A 16,244-nucleotide genomic window follows, 5' to 3' on the forward strand; every position below is an offset into this window, starting at 1 on the left:
AATAACTTGTCCAGCATCACATGCCTAAGAAATGGTGGATCTGCAAAATATGGGTAGGGAATGAAATTGTCAAATCACTGCAATCACTACAGCAAAAAGATGTTCCCTTTTATTCAAATAATTATGGGAAATTAGCTATGCTTGGATTGTTAATTCTTTCCTCTCAATAATAAATGAAGAATAAAAAATTTAATCTGAAATTATATAAAAGGCCCCTAAGTATCATTCAATTCTTCTTTCCAGTCATTTTCACTAGGTAAAATGGACATTTCTATTAAGATATTACTATGGAAGGCAGGATTTTACATCAACCCCATCATACACTATCAAAAACAAAGTTCCGGTGTGCCTGGCTGACTCAATCAGTAGAGCGAGCAACTCCTGATCTTGGGATTGTGAGTTCTAGCTCCATGTTGGGTGTAGAGAATACTTAAAAATAACATCTTAGAAAAAAAAAATAGGAAACTTTGTTCATCTTCATTCTACTGCAGTTTGTATCTCCATGTTCTGAGCACAGAGGGCAGTAAAAGCTTCCAAAACTTCAGTCCGCCTAAACCAAGCTCCCCACTTCCCTTCCACGAAGACCATCCTCCCACCTGTGAGGTATGCTCATATCTGCAACCATCTCTCCAAAGAGCCTCTGCACAATCTTCGCATTTGCAACCCTCCACATACCCACGCTTTACAGGGGGCTGTGCATGTGACCGTACAGGAAAGGTCGAAAGCCCTAGTTTACGCTCCTTATGAGTAATACCAACTGTATGTAAGTAAAGAAATCTACCAGTGAAGCCTAGGCCCATCTGTGAGATAAGTAACACTGTGAAAACAAGAGAAAAAAAGATTAAAGCCATAGGACACTACATGATCTTATCTGGCTAGCCTTGGACGCGGGTTTGTCTCATGCTGGATTGCACATTATCCAATCACCGTGTTGGTCCACCCCAGTCAAGTCACATGACAATGACGTCTATATGAGTAAAGAGATATTCCTCACCCTAAAAAAGAGCCAGAATTTTAATTCCGCTACGGGCCACCTGACCCAAATGCACAGTTGATTGAAATGTTTAAATTCTGACATTACTGAAGAGAATTCAACTTGTACAAGCCAAAAGTAAGATTTCTTTCTGGCTTCCACCCTCTTTTGTCTCCTTCTATCCTACAGATTGTAAGTGTTAGTCCTTTTCAGCTCGGCTGAATCGATCGTTTTTATTTCTTCATTACAAATCTGAAGACAACTGCAGCAAACAAAAAATGGAATTTGACTTGCTGATGTTTAATTATTGATGTGGCCTTTTGAAAACATATTTGGTTCTCTGAAACGGTTCCTCAGAACTGTGCTCCCTTTCTCATTGGCTCCTATTTTGTTTGTTCTTGGCCTCTGCGCTCCTTTTCGATTTTCCACAGGTTCGCAAGGGCTGCCTCGTCTGCTTTTGAAATGTGTCTTTAGGCGTGCTTTTGTTTGACAAGTAATGCCAAGGCTGAGCTGACAATCTGTTTGAAAATCTTTTTCCAGGTATCCAAGATCAGTGAGCCTGTTCAATGTATACTGTGATTAGAATTTTTCTTCAGATATTTATATCAACATTTCAGTTTTAGGGAGAAATGTTTTTCTGAGCCTACCTGTCAAAGAGAAACTTATGAAAGGTAAGGAATGCTATCGTTTATATATTCCAATGCGGAAATACACTGTGGTTGTGGTAACACTGACATCCAACCCCCGCACCCCCCCCCCACCCCCGCCCGCGCCACTGAAAAGAAAGGAGCCTACAAGCACACAGTCTCGGCTCCTCCCACAGGCAGGGACGGCCACCTCCTTGGGAGCCCTGGCCCTCCACTATGGGATTTCAGGGTTTTACTTGGAAAGACTTAGGAGGTTTTCGTCCTAGGAGTTCATTTCCTATACACTTCCCTTTTGAGGATAGGAAGAATGGGGAGAAAATACAGGCACTGAAGGAAAGTTTGTCTCTATCAACCTGTATGTTAGGACACCGGTCAATAGGAGATCATAAATACCTGCTTTCTTATTCTGAGAGCTTCAGTATTCAATGTACCTCAGCAAACATTCATTTTATCCCCAGACGTATTTAAAAGTGGACACATTTTACCTAAGAACTTACAAAACCGGACTATATTATTTCAAAATAAAAACTTACTTTAAGGGGTGCCTGGGGCCACGAACTCGGTTAAGTATCAAAGTCTTGGTTTTGGCTCAGGTCCTGATCTCTCATGGTGGTGGGATCGAGCCCCAGTTAGGCTAAATGCCAAGTCTGCTTGAGACTCTCTCACCCTCTGCCCCTCCCCCACCACTCTTGTTCTCCCTCTCTCTCTCTCTCTCAAAATAGATAAATAAATGTTTAAAAAAAGAAACTTACTTTAAAAAGCTGCTTGTTTTTGGAAAACAAAGCTTAGGGTGGTACAAGGAAGGGGTACCACTTTGGCCACTGGCTATCTAGACGCTAACCATCAGGCTTATATTAATTTGCTATAAAACACCACCAAGGACAATATAATAAAAAAAATTAGAGTTGAGGGCCATATCAGCTTAAGAGATGAAATAATTCTTAAGTATTTTGGAATGCAGAAATACCCATGCAAAAAATTAATTTTGAATTTGGCTGAGTGATTAAACCTATTGATTAAAGTGGGACCACCTAAGAAGTCTTTCTTAACCTTTCCAGTTGGCAGGGACACGTGGCAGAGTGCTCTGCAGTTCCTTACGCGCGCTCCACAATTCAGACACTTCACTAATTATTCCCAGTTATAAAAAATAGATTTTACTGCCCTACATTTGTCTCTGTTAAATTATATTTTATAAGTCAACCATTTCATTGACAAATATTCATTGATCGCTTACGCTGCAGTAGGCACAGTTCCAGATACTAAATATGTAACTGCAAACAGCACAATCCCTACGCTCAAGGAGTTTCTGTCCAGTGAAGGTGAAAAGAATCAGATTTACTATCAACAAGGTCAAAAACAGTAAAGGAACTTAAAGATTCTGACATGTAAATAATAATATCAGCCATTTGAAATTCTCTGCAGAGTAGCAGGGGAGAATAACCAGATAGTTAAAGTTTGAGATCTTACGTAGCGTTCTTAAAAAAAAAAAAAAAAAAAATCCTAGACAATGCTTTAATTTTGTATAATCCGTCATTTTTCCCAGAGCAACACTGACATAACTGTGTTCCCTTCTTGAGTCTTCTATCAAGAAAAACAAGTTCAGATACCACCTGATTCTGCCACTAAAACGTATGAATGCAAGATGCTTTTCAATTAAGTAGCACTGAGGATTGGTAAATCTTTCTTTTTGTTTTCAAGTGCTAACCTAGGACAGTAATATACACCAATCTAAGTTTCTAAATCCAACAGAGGAGGGTGAGGGGGACAGAGTCCAGGAGTGTTACAGAGCAGTTGACACATCACGGAGGTCTGAATGCCAGAGCCTCATGTTGGTGCCCATCCCAGAAGTACTGGTTCTATGTGCTGCCGTTATACACACATTTAAAAGAGAAAGACCGAGGAAAGATATGCTCATTGTGTGGTTAAGCGGCTCATTTTCACACCACACAAGTGATGAGTACTACCCCAAATGCATGGCTCTCCTAATATTCCCCTATGGCCGCTGAAAGGGGGTGTTTTCCTTTGGGACGATCCATGGTAGTTTCACTAACTTGGTGCAGCTGTAGCTGTTTCAGAGTCTTTCACAGAAAAGAGAGCTATCCCCATGCCGGATACCCGGAGTGCTGCTTTAAAAAAAAAAAATCCCGCAAGATCTTTGATGCGGCCTGTGAAGGTGTTAGAATCCGTACTAGTGAAGTGACACAGAAAAAAATAGATGTCATTTGAAGATGGAGGAGTAGATCTACAACCTATCCGTTTCATTTTGCATTTCTGGAGCTTTAACTGGACACATTATGCAGAATCTCTTATTTTTCTGCAGAAATTCCAGAGTTAGCCATGAATCCCCAAGATAAGAATACCTAATACACTTCGGTAGGTGTTACTATGCTCGAAAATTCAAATGATAAAAACAAACAAGGCTTTGCAAACCATGTATAAAACCAACATACATGTTAATGCCCATGGTCTACCAGCTTAAGATCGAGGACCCCAGAGAGAAACACTTCAGAATTCCATAACTACACCTACTTCAGGGCTCATTTCAGGAATGAAGAGGAGATAATCATTTGTTTCGGATGCACAGGAGGTGAGTAGGGAATTTGAAAGGTGAGGGAAGGAATATTCTTATTGGGGATAAAATGGAAATTATTTACTCTAGCAATCCTCATTATCCTGTTGATTTCCATCCTGCTGACACTAAGAGGTTCTCTTATCTCCCACCCACCCCACCCCCGTTCTCACAATTCTCTATTCCCTTTGATTTCATGACAAAAATTTGCAAGTCTAAAACTTGTATTTCACGGAAATATTAGTATTCAAACTCCATGTATTAAAAGGAGGAAGAGGAAAGGCCCCCACTTTCAAATCCACAGTCAACCGTTTGGTATGAGAAGTTTGACAAGCAGAATTGCATGTCGGATTATCAATGCATTACCAACATTTTACCTGTGTTGCTTTCGTTGGCTTTTTTCTAGTGCAGTCATTCCATGCAAAAATCTAAATTCCTATCAAAGTGGAATTAAGAGCTGCATTTTTTTAAAAGTGTGCTTAATGTGCAGTAAAAAAATAAAGCCAAATTAATTTTTTTTTTTTTACATGAGGCTAGAAATACATTTTACTTGTGGTCTATTGTATGGAACAGATCTTCCTGAAAAGGAAGATACCCCTTAGACCAGAAATATTCTCAGGGCATGAAGAGGAAAATCCATTAAAGAGTTTAATTCTGCTAAAATAAGATCCCTAGCTGCCTCTGCCTCGTGCCCGAGGCAACTCATGCAAAGGGTGCAATTTGAAAACTTGATTAAGTAGGCTCTGCTACCGTTCCTGAGTATAGTACCCTGTCCAGTCGTCTATAGCTCCCTAAAACCCTGCCTGATTCTCAACTTCTAATTCATCAGTACCATACTGTGCAGTAAACTTGAGTCAGACTGGTTAGAATCCCAGCCCGGCAAATGTGTTAATCACCAGATCATAAGTCTTAGCTTCTTTGTTGGTAAAATGAGTTAAAACACAAAAAAACTGACTTAAAAATTTATCTCACAAAGTTGTCCTAAAAAAATGATTTATATAAAGCCCAACAAACAGTAGGTACTCCATCACCCTTTTCCCTCTCCCAGAAACATATCCTTACCCAGGATTTATTCTCCCCTAAATATTTTGGGAAAAAAAACACAAAGGGGCAAGCCTACAAATAAGCAACCTATTATAAACCACAAGTACTCAACCAAAACCAAATACAACATTTTTTTTTATCATGTTGCTTTACTAATTATATCCAAAGTGCCCTCCTTTCACTAATTTATCCCAAAGGGGCGTTATGCTTGTCAGTACAGGCCCTGGGTCTAAATCAACAAGCCAGTACTACTTTGATTGGTTTCTAATTTGTGTAGTTTGGGAAAGAACCTAAAGAATTTCTCCAAAGCTTCTCTTTCTTATATGTCCTTGAAGAAAACTATAAGGGACTTTTATAAGAGGGTGGAAGACCCTTTCTTAGATATCTCATGGGCCACAGAAAAAGGAGGCTGTGTAACTAGGCTCTGCTGGCCCCCAAGCAGGCCTTTATTTAGGTAATCAGGACAAACAAGGCATCTATCACCATGGGGCCAGCTTCTTGGAAAACAGAGCTTCATCCCTCCATCCCAGAAGCTGCCTCATCGTTTCCCAACTGGGAAATGAAGTGGAGACCAAGTTGTTCGGGGTGTCAGTAGGACTCTAAAAGATCTAAAAGGTTCCAGTTCTGGCTGTTCAGAACTCAGTCATTCTCTACCATCAAACCAGACTGCCCACAAGCAGCCCAACAGAAACCAAGTCACGAGACATCCTAGAGAGGGCAACTCCATGCCTCGGTATAGAAGACTCAGAATCCGGCTGACTGGATATCCTCACCAGTGGATATCTGTGGGAACACCACTGGACTAAGATTTATGATGAAGCCCTAAGATTTTTTTTGAAGCTTATCACCTACCAAAAGACAATAAAAAAGAAAAGGGAATAAAACCACCTGTCACATATAGTTTGAGTTGTTCTATTCAAATGGAAAGCCAAAAATGCTCTGTTGTCACTTTTCTGGTAACAGACAAGGGAAAAAAAGAATGTTTTAGGTAGTTCTCATTCTACTAGCAAAACAGAATAAAACCTTTGGTCTGATTCCAACCACATTATTAAAGGACCACTGACCTAATGTAAAAAAGCAGCTGCTCATCAATGTGTCATTAATGAGAGCATTACCACCTAATGTAAGGGAACTACTCTTTCCAGGGATTCTGTTCATGGGTGGCTTGAGTCAGACAAGAGCATAGGAGCAGGTCAGCCACAGGAGGGAACGCAACATACGTGCTCTTTGTTCCCAGTGAAGAATGTTGCACAACGGCATCTAAAACTGATCAGATTCTGGCATGTTCAAAAAGAAGGGAGGAGGCTGAATTGAGGAAAATTTCAACTTTCTAATGAGTGCCTTTTTATTTTTTTTAGTAATCCGTGCTTATTGTCAACACACATTCCCCAGTGGCTCTTGGCTCCTGCCCAGCTTCTCCCCCTCTCTTTGTGAGCATGCAGATCTGCAGTTTGGGAGTGATGCCACCTGGAACAATAGGGCAATGTAAATGAGTATATTTTTCAAAGACTAAGACGCCAAACAGAGGCTCTGTGGGATTATTGTCCAACAATAACACCAAACACTAGGTGCTATTTAAACCCCCTAATGGTATTAAATAATTTAATCCCTCCTTGAGAAATCTAAGTAGGTCCTGTTATGTTGCTATTGTACAGATAAGAAAGATGAGGCACAAAGAGGTCTGATAAATTGCTCTTGGTCACAAAGATAATACATGGTGGAACTAAGATTTAAACCCAGGAACTCTGGCCTCAGAGTCTGTGCTCTTAAGCAGTGTACTATAATCTCTGCCAATCCAGCTAACAATAAAATAAGAGCAGACAAATAAGTACAGGACTTGGAATCAGAGAGAACCAATGCATAACCAAGCATTCACACTGGTGACGGTGGCTTCTTTAATTAGACTGTAGGCACTGGAGTCAGACTAACTCAAGGTCGAATCCTAGGACCTAATGCATGTCAGTCAGTCAAACTTGAACAAGTTATTTGACCATCCCAATCTTTAAAATGGAGATTGTAATAGTACTTATCTCACAGAGTTTTGAGAATTAAATATTACCTGTATAAGCACACTTGCATGATTCTAGCAGCACAGTGGTCTATACACTTTAATAATTACCACAGTCATCCTTATTTATTACACATATAGCTTTCCACCGTAGGTGAGCATTTGGAAGGAATGTTCCTTCTTCACTCTACCCAGGCACCCTACTGCTTTCAAAAGCCCACACATGTGAGATGGCTGGTGGGGATTAGGGGTATCGGCTACAGCTAAGGATCACAGCAAAGCTAAGGGGCTCACAGGGACCAAACCCCTCAACCTTGGCTTCATTAGCAAGTTTCTCTAGCTGAGCTAACCCAGCCCATGCCAGTCAAGCATTCCCTTGCAAATATAAATCATTACCCAATAAACCACAGACATACAAGACTGTCCATGGCAGATAAAGCTGTGGGTCAGAGTAGCCAATCCCTGAGGCTTCGAGGAAAGGGAGGAAAAGCAACAGCATTAATTATATAAACAGTTCCTTGGAAAGTGCTTTAAGCAAGTGTTTTAGATTCCCCTTTAATTAGGATAATTACTGCATTTTCATTTTTCAATGAGCTCTCAAACTCTCCCATGCCCCATCTTCAAATACCAAGTAGAAACACACAAAGATCAGGGGAATAAACTAACTGTGTACACTTTTAGAGCCACTTTATCTGTCTGGATCTCAGCTTCACTGTCTGTACAATGAGGAAATTGAACGAGGTAAGTCTCCAAGGTCCCTTCCGGTAGATTTTCCACAACCCTGTGCAGTGCTTTGGGGCTGACATAATAGCTATACCACTTTACTCACCTCGTGTTCTTTTCTAGAAAGCGGCATAACATTTGAAGATATTAACTGCATTTGTTTATTGAACTTCAAAAACTGTTTTACAAATGTGAACATCAAGACATCCAGTATTCCTTGAAGTGTGCTGTAAAATAAGGAAACCCAAAATAGCAGGCCTAAGAAGTGTCTGGAGATGAGCTCAAATGAGGACTAAAAGAACTGAAGATGTTTTTGGAAAATGACAAATTATCTCTTTTAATTAGATTTATTCTGTATATTTCCAGAACTAGAATCAATGGATTAGCATTGCAGGGAGAGAGATAGTAAATAATTTTTTTTTAAAGATTTTATTTATTTATTTGACAGAGACAGCCAGCGAGAGGGAACACAAGCAGGGGGTGTGGGAGAGGAAGAAGCAGGCTCCTAGCGGAGGAGCCTGATGTGGGGCTCGATTCCATAACGCCGGGATCACACCCTGAGCCGAAGTCAGACGCTTAACGACTGAGCCACCCAGGCGCCCCAGAGATAGTAAATAATTTTTTAAAGAAATATGTGTCTACCCAAGATAATGGTTCAAATCAGAAAAGAATTATTTACATAGCTATGAGCATCACTGAAACCCATGTGACGACTTCCCATCAAGATACTTAGAGGACATTCCTCAACTGGGACAGTAGGTGGAGAAATGTATGCTGAGCTTACATTACCTCTGAGTCTGTCTTGACTGCCCACTAGCTCTTGTAGAGCACCCAATGTGATGTTTTAATATTTCTTTGTTGGTGTCACCTTCATCAAACCAAGGAGGTCTCATCATCATTTGTATTTGTCTGTCACAGCTCCAAGCACACAGATTCTCAATAAATATTGAATAACTTTTTTAAATGACCAAAGAGTTTACAAAGACTGTCCTTGCCCTCAAAGAGGCTTGCAATCTAGCCAGAGTCTAGATTAACATAGCAGAACAAAATTTTATATACTTATATGTATTATCTTGCACACAGTTGGGACTTAGTAAATGTTTAGGAAATAAGTTCATTTGACAGCAGTTGAGCAGGAGTTCATCACTGAATGAGGAGAAGCTGCTGAGGCTGGCCAGGAACACTGTCCAAAATCTGGCCCCACCTACCTGATTACACTTCCCTCTGAAACACCAGCTGATTCTCACAGTCTTCTTACCTGACTTGCATTCTCACTCCTGTACTTGGGCTCAAAATTTTTCTTTCACCTAGACCACCCTCCCTTCTCTAGAGCTCCAATATCTTTCCCTCCCCAGAATTCTCTATCATTATTACCATTTAATAGTACATCTGTCATTATTACTCAGCTATCAGAAAGAACGAGTTCTCAACATTTGCTACAACATGGACAGCACTGGAGGAGATAATGCTAAGTGAAATAAGTCAAGCAGAGAAAGACAACTATCATATGATTTCTCTCATCTATGGAACATAAGAACTAGGATGATCGGTAGGGGAAGAAAGGGATAAAGAAAGGGGGGGTAATCAGAAGGGGGAATGAAACATGAGAGACGATGGACTATGAGAAACAAACTGAGGGCTTCAGAGGGGAGGGGGTGGGGGAATGGGATAGACCGGTGATGGGTAGTAAGGAGGGCACGTATTGCATGGTGCACTGGGTGTTATACACAACTAATGAATCCTCGAGCCTTACATCGGAAACCGGGGATGTACTGTATGGTGACTAACATAATATAATAAAAAATCATTTAAAAAAAAAAATAGTACATCTGTCATCCATTTGTTAAGCAAACAGTCATTGATTCTTCAGTATGTGTGGGCTGAGCTAAACTTTAGGGATACAAATGGAGGAGATAGATTTCCTGCACTGAAGAGTTTTAAAATTCCCTGGAAGCCAAACACTATCTATTAAAATGAACAATTTTAATGCATAATGTCCTGAAGGAAACACGGAGGACAGTGCCTAACACAGTCTGCGGTTTTGATAGATGATGAAGGAGGTCAAGCAGGGAAAGTTTCCTGAAAGAGGTATCACCAGAGCAGTCTTGAAGAAATGCTGAAATTGAGCCAGGTGGAGGGAGGAAAGATCCTTTCTTGCAGAGTAGCATGCAAAAGGCTGCAGGAAGAGAATGCTCAGTGCATGGAGTATGGCTGGTGTGTAGGGAAGAGGTAAGAGGTGGGCATGGGGAAACAGCATGAGCTGAATAAGGAAGAATGCGCTGTGTTGAAAAGCCCATCTTTTATCCTCACACTAATGGGGAATTTTTAAAGGACTATAAAGAAGGGTATTACCTTATCAGACTTGCCTTTTGTAACTTTAATTGAGGCAAGAGTAGATTGAAAGGAAGGTCAGACCCTAGGCTTAGAGGCATGTCAGGAAGCAACTGTTGGGAACCATATATGAAGTGAACTAAGGCAGTCTCAGTGGAAAAAAGGGAAGGCACAGGTAATCCTGAGCAGGTTGGATCTACAAGGGGTTGCATAAGTTATATCGGAAAGAAGGTGATCGGGAAGTCAAGGATACCTTCCAGGATTCTGCCTACAATAGCTAAGTAGACAGTGATGGCATTATTGAGAGAAACACAGAACAAGGAGTGGGTTTGGTGGGGGGGGGGAAAAAGGTGAATTTTGCTTTAGACCTGATGAGCTTGAGATGCCTTTGAGATAGTCAAGTAAGGCAGCTGGATGCACAAGTCAAAAACTCGGAAGTAAGAACTGGGATGAAGATGTGAACTTGGGAGTCAGGAACATACAAATGGTAAAAATCACAAGATCTCATCGAGATTATGAGTGAGGAGGAATCAAGTCACTGTCCCCCACACCAACCTGCTTCCAAAAAGCAGAAGAAACCAAAAGCAAGCTGGGACTACCCCTTGTCCTAAGTCATCACTTCCCCCAAGAAAAGGAACAGATTTTTAGGCATGCTACCTACGTAGGTCAGCAGTTTGTCTGCTAGTGATTATTTCTCAATTTAAATGCTACCTTTTTCATCTGTAATTGCAGAAACCTTGAAAACTGACCTTTGCTGAAATTCAGTGACCATCGCCAGCCCTCATTTTGATTATGCCCTTCCTCCTTCTCATCTGCTCTCTGCTGTGTCTGAGGGTGGTAGAGCAGCTGGCTTTAAGTTCCGGAACTTGTTTTTTAACTGATGAAGACCCCACTTTTCCCTGAAGGATGTTTCAGCTGAACCACTTTATTTTGTTGTTTCAATTTCAAAATAAAAGGAAAGAAACTGAAAAAGAAAAGAAAAGGAGTGCCTCCTAGACCTGTAAGAGCTTGAAGTCTTGAAGAAATGCTGCAAGGGTTATTCACTTTTCAACGTGCCTATCCATCTGGTCACCCTAAAGCAATTGTAAGCTCCCTGAGAGCAAAGAGGCAGCTTCTATTTGTAGTAGGTCCTACAGAGCAACTAGGGGCAGGATGCCCTACAAGAGAGGCTGCCCGATAACTATTTATGGAATCAATAATTGTTTATACAATTAGACTCATTCATATACACACTTCTGTAGCTCTTGGAGTATTCTATACTATTTAACAATTATTTGCTGTGTCCTGTTCTTTGGTTATTTCATAGGTGCTACCCTTCGAACTGCAGTTAGACAGTAAACTTCTAGAAGATAGGAATACTGGCTTATACTTTATCTTGCATTGCTTGCTGGTAGGAAGTGGTGCTCAAAAAAGTTGTGTTGATGCACATATGTTGTTTCATCTAGAATGAACTTACCCTGCTACATTACACCTTTTGAAAGATACAACAGAATGTGTATCTCAGATTAGAAGGACTGAATGGCTTGAGCTATTCTTAAGCACACCTTAAACAGTAGATGTCCCTGTATGTTGCCTAATTGAGTAATTCATTCAGGAGAGTTCCTACTGAATTGGGCTGCAGCAGGCTGCACATGGAATTGTGCCATGACCTTCAACTGAAGATGCACATTTCATACGCAGATCTGTAAGCAGCATCAGTAATGTACATTTCTTGTGAATTAAGTCATCAATGGCTTCCACTGTAATGCAGGAAACTGCACTCACAGCAGAGAACCTATGGAAAGAAGGAATAAGGATGAGAGAAAGGAGACAGAAGAGACTAAGAATGTATTCCAGGAGATAAAGGGGAAAAAAAGGTTTTGCTCATCAAAAGCAATCTGTGGCAATAGACTCAAGCTTAGACAGAGCAGGAGGACCCTGCATGGCCTCCACATGGCTCCACAAAGATCCTTGCCATTCACAAAGAATGGCAGTAAGCCTTCCCAGAGGTATTATTACAACAGAATACCTATGTTTCTCTAACTGGTCCCACCTTAGCTCCAGGCTTCAGAATGAATGTCATATCTTGATAATCATTAAGTCATTGGTTGTCTTGTCAAATTGCCTAATACAAATGTCTGTATATTTCCCCTAAGGGTCCACAGAGATCACACTGAAGAGGGGTATCATCCAAGAGATCCTAGCCTGGAGAGGTGAGCAAGCAGCCTCTAAAAGCATGCTCAGGAAAAACAAATCAAATGTCTAGGAAGGCCTAGAGGAGCTGGGCTGCTGTGAGCCCATAAGTGCAGAAATCCACCGCTGATCATACCCTGGGCACTGGAAAACCACAGGGTTATGTGCTTATGGATGAGAAAGAAGAAAATATTTCTTAATTCCTTCCCTTCTTTCTTTTAGCATTTAGAGAGGCAAGCATGCTGAGAAATTATGGTCACCATCCTAAGTCCTACAGCAGGACATGTGAAAATCTGACTTAGGTAAATAGTGCAGAGTAAGCTGAGTTTTAGTGTATCTGCCCCTGTAGAGTGTTCCTTCAAATACTGAAGTAATTCTGCCTGAGTTACTAATTTGCTGCTGTCCCAACCCTCTTAGTGCCCCTTGGCTGCCCCAGCCTTTCTTCCTGGGACAGTCCAGATCTCTCCACTAAGGGGTTAATGCCTGCCACTAAGGGCTTCAGTGGGCTTCAGGTCCCTGCTCCTGGCTGTCATGACAAGCTGGTGTTCCTATGGCCTGATGAGACTCTTGAAACCCAAGCATCAGAAGGGGGGGGGAGGGGGAGTATGGAGTTAAGCAAGTGCTAGCCTGGCAGGATATAGGCCAAGATGGCCTTTTCTTTGCAGGCACAAACTGTGTTTAGGTTTCTGCTCTGTGGGGTCACCTGGCTTCCACTAAATTGTCATATCTTTGGGTAATTATCTCATAAACCTATAATCCATGGGAGTGTGCTCTCTTCCCCTCAAACTGTAAACCCTTAAAAAGCCACCAGTCCTCAGACACAAGGGGGCTGACCAAGTACTAAACCAAATAAATTAAGCCCACACCTAGACATAATTTCAGTACTATTGAACTTAAGGATAAGGAGAAAATCCTAAAATGTATCAAAAAGAGACAGAACACATATAAAGGAAAGACAATTAGTTCCTCAGGAGGTTTAAAACAGTAGATGCTAGAAGTCACAAATATCTTCAAAATGCTTAAGAAAAATTAGTCTCAACAAAGCAATCTTTATGGAGCTAAACTAGTCGTTAAGAGAGAGGACAAACAAAAGGTAGTTAACTCTTTACAACCCCTTCCTGAGACACATGTCACCATGTGTAAGACACAGTACGAAGTAAAGCAACTGATAAACTTTTGGTAAATTTGAAAGATAATTGACTATTATTGATAATAATTACTAAAATTTAGGGGATTAAGCTCAAAGTGAATCGGCTCTTTGGGCAACAAATCTTTGATAAAGCAGGAAAAAACATCCGGTGGAAAAAAGACAGTCTCTTCAATAAATGGTACTGGGAAAATTGGACAGCTACATGCAAAAGAATGAGACTTGACCACTCTCTCACACCATACACAAAGATAAACTCCAAATGGATGAAAGACCTCGATGTGAGACAGGAATCCATCAAAATCCTAGAGGAGAACATAGGCAGCAACCTCTAAGACATCGGCCAAAGCAACATTTTTCATGACACATCTCCAAAGGCAAGAGAAACAAAAGATAAAATGAACTTGTGGGACTTCATCAAGATAAAAAGCTTCTGCACAGCCAAGGAAACAGTCAAAAAAACCTAAGAGGCAGCCCACCGAATGGGAGAATATATTTGCAAATGACACTACAGATAAAAGACTGGTATCCAAGATCTACAAAGAACTTCTCAAACTCAATACGTGACAAACAAATAAACAAATCATAAAATGGGCAGAAGATATGAACAGACACTTTTCCAATGAAGACATACAAATGGCTAACAGACACATGAAAAAATGTTCAAAATCATCAGCCATCAGGGAAATTCAAATCAAAACCACACTAAGATACCACCTTACGCCAGTTAGAATGGCAAAAATTGACAAGGCAAGAAACAACAATTGCTGGAGAGGATGTGGAGAAAGGGGATCCCTCCTACATTGTTCATGGGAATGCAAGTTGGTACAGCCACTGTGGAAAACAGTGTGGAGGTCCCTTAAAAAGTTAAAAATTGAGCTACCCTATGACCCAGCCATTGCACTACTGGGTATTTACCCCAAAGATACAGACGTAGTGAAGAAAAGGGCCATATGCACCCCAATGTTCATAGCAGCATTGTCCACAATAGCTAAATCGTGGAAGGAACCAAGATGCCCTTCAACAGATGACTGGATTAAGAAGTTGTGGTCCATATATATATACAATGGAATATTACTCAGGTATCAGAAAGAACGATTTCACAACATTTGCAGCAACATGGACGGCACTGGAGGAGATAATGCTAAGTGAAATAAGTCAAGCAGAGAAAGACAATTATCATATGATTTCTCTCATCTATGGAACATAAGAACTAAGAAGATCGGTAGGAGAAGAAAGGGATAAAGAAGGGGGGGTAATCAGAAGGGGGAATGAAGCATGAGAGACTATGGACTATGAGAAACAAACTGAGGGCTTCAGAGGCATGGGGAGTGGGGGAATGGGATAGACTGGTGATGGGTGGTGGGGAGGGCACGTATTGCATGGTGCACTGGGTGTTATACGCAACTAATGAATCATCGAACTTTACATAAGAAACCAGGGATGTACTGTATGGTGACTAACGTAATATAATTAAAAAAACATTAAAATAAAAAAAATTCAAAGTGAACCTAAAATTGCAACAAATATGAAAATATAAAGGAAATGTTTATTAAAAGCATCTTAAGGTCTATATATTGTTCAAATAAATGACAGGTTTTCTTTCTGGATTTTGCTACATTAAGGGCACATATTAAAGAATAGCCAAAGAAAACAATAGAAATGGAATGGATCACTCCCAGCTGTAGAGAGGAAAAGATGGGACAAGTAAAGGTAATATGCTCAATGAAATAGAAGGTAGGTAAGGAATGGGAAAGAAGCATAATATATTTTTGTGACTAAGACAGTAGAAATGAGTCTAGGGGCGCCTGGGTGGCACAGCGGTTAAGCGTCTGCCTTCGGCTCAGGGCGTGATCCCGGCGTTATGGGATCGAGCCCCACGTCAGGCTCCTCCGCTATGAGCCTGCTTCTTCCTCTCCCACTCCCCCTGCTTGTGTTCCCTCTCTCGCTGGCTGTCTCTATCTCTGTCGAATAAATAAATAAAATCTTTAAAAAAAAAAAAAGAAATGAGTCTAAATATGTCAGTAATCACAAAAGTAAAGGGATGACATTTACTATTACCTATAAAAAGTTGGACACTCTCATGTATTTGGAATATTGAAAACTAAACAAATTCCAGCTACTATAAGGTGTTTATAAGAGACACATATGAAACATAATGACATAGAAAGTTGAAAGTTAAAAGAATGGTAAAAATATACTGAGAAAATATTACCTAAAATAAGCCTGCTGTAGCAACATTAGTAAGATATTAAATGGAAATCAAAGCAAAACACAGTAACAGAAAAACCCTATAAAGGCCATTAGATATGCAGAGTAGACAGTCCTTCTGGGTCAGGTGAGTGGGTCCAAGTTAAGAGCCAGGTGTGATGACCAGGACCAGTCATCCAGGACTGATAATAATGATAGGTTTGGGTAATAGAACTTACACCAAGGCCTAAGCCTACTGGACCAATGTGTGTGCCTAGGTGCTTCATACAACAAACCTACAGTCATCTGATGGTCAAGTGACATGGTGCCCTCAACTAGTACAGACCCTAAGCTCTATAAAGATAGCTCTTATTAACTGATAAAAAGGAAAACCTTGCCAGGAACATATTACTGTCATGAACTTGGATGCACTTAATGCT

General features: G+C 40.6%; 1 pseudogene; it reads right to left on the minus strand.

Moving 5' to 3' along the window:
- Nucleotides 1-6,587: 6,587 nt before the first annotated feature.
- The window catches only part of LOC103663099, a 28,990-nt pseudogene continuing 19,333 nt past the window's right edge, over nucleotides 6,588-16,244 (minus strand).

Source organism: Ursus maritimus, unplaced genomic scaffold (assembly GCF_017311325.1).
Source record: "Ursus maritimus isolate PB19 unplaced genomic scaffold, ASM1731132v1 scaffold_12, whole genome shotgun sequence".
In the NCBI taxonomy this organism is placed as follows: Eukaryota; Metazoa; Chordata; class Mammalia; order Carnivora; family Ursidae; genus Ursus; species Ursus maritimus.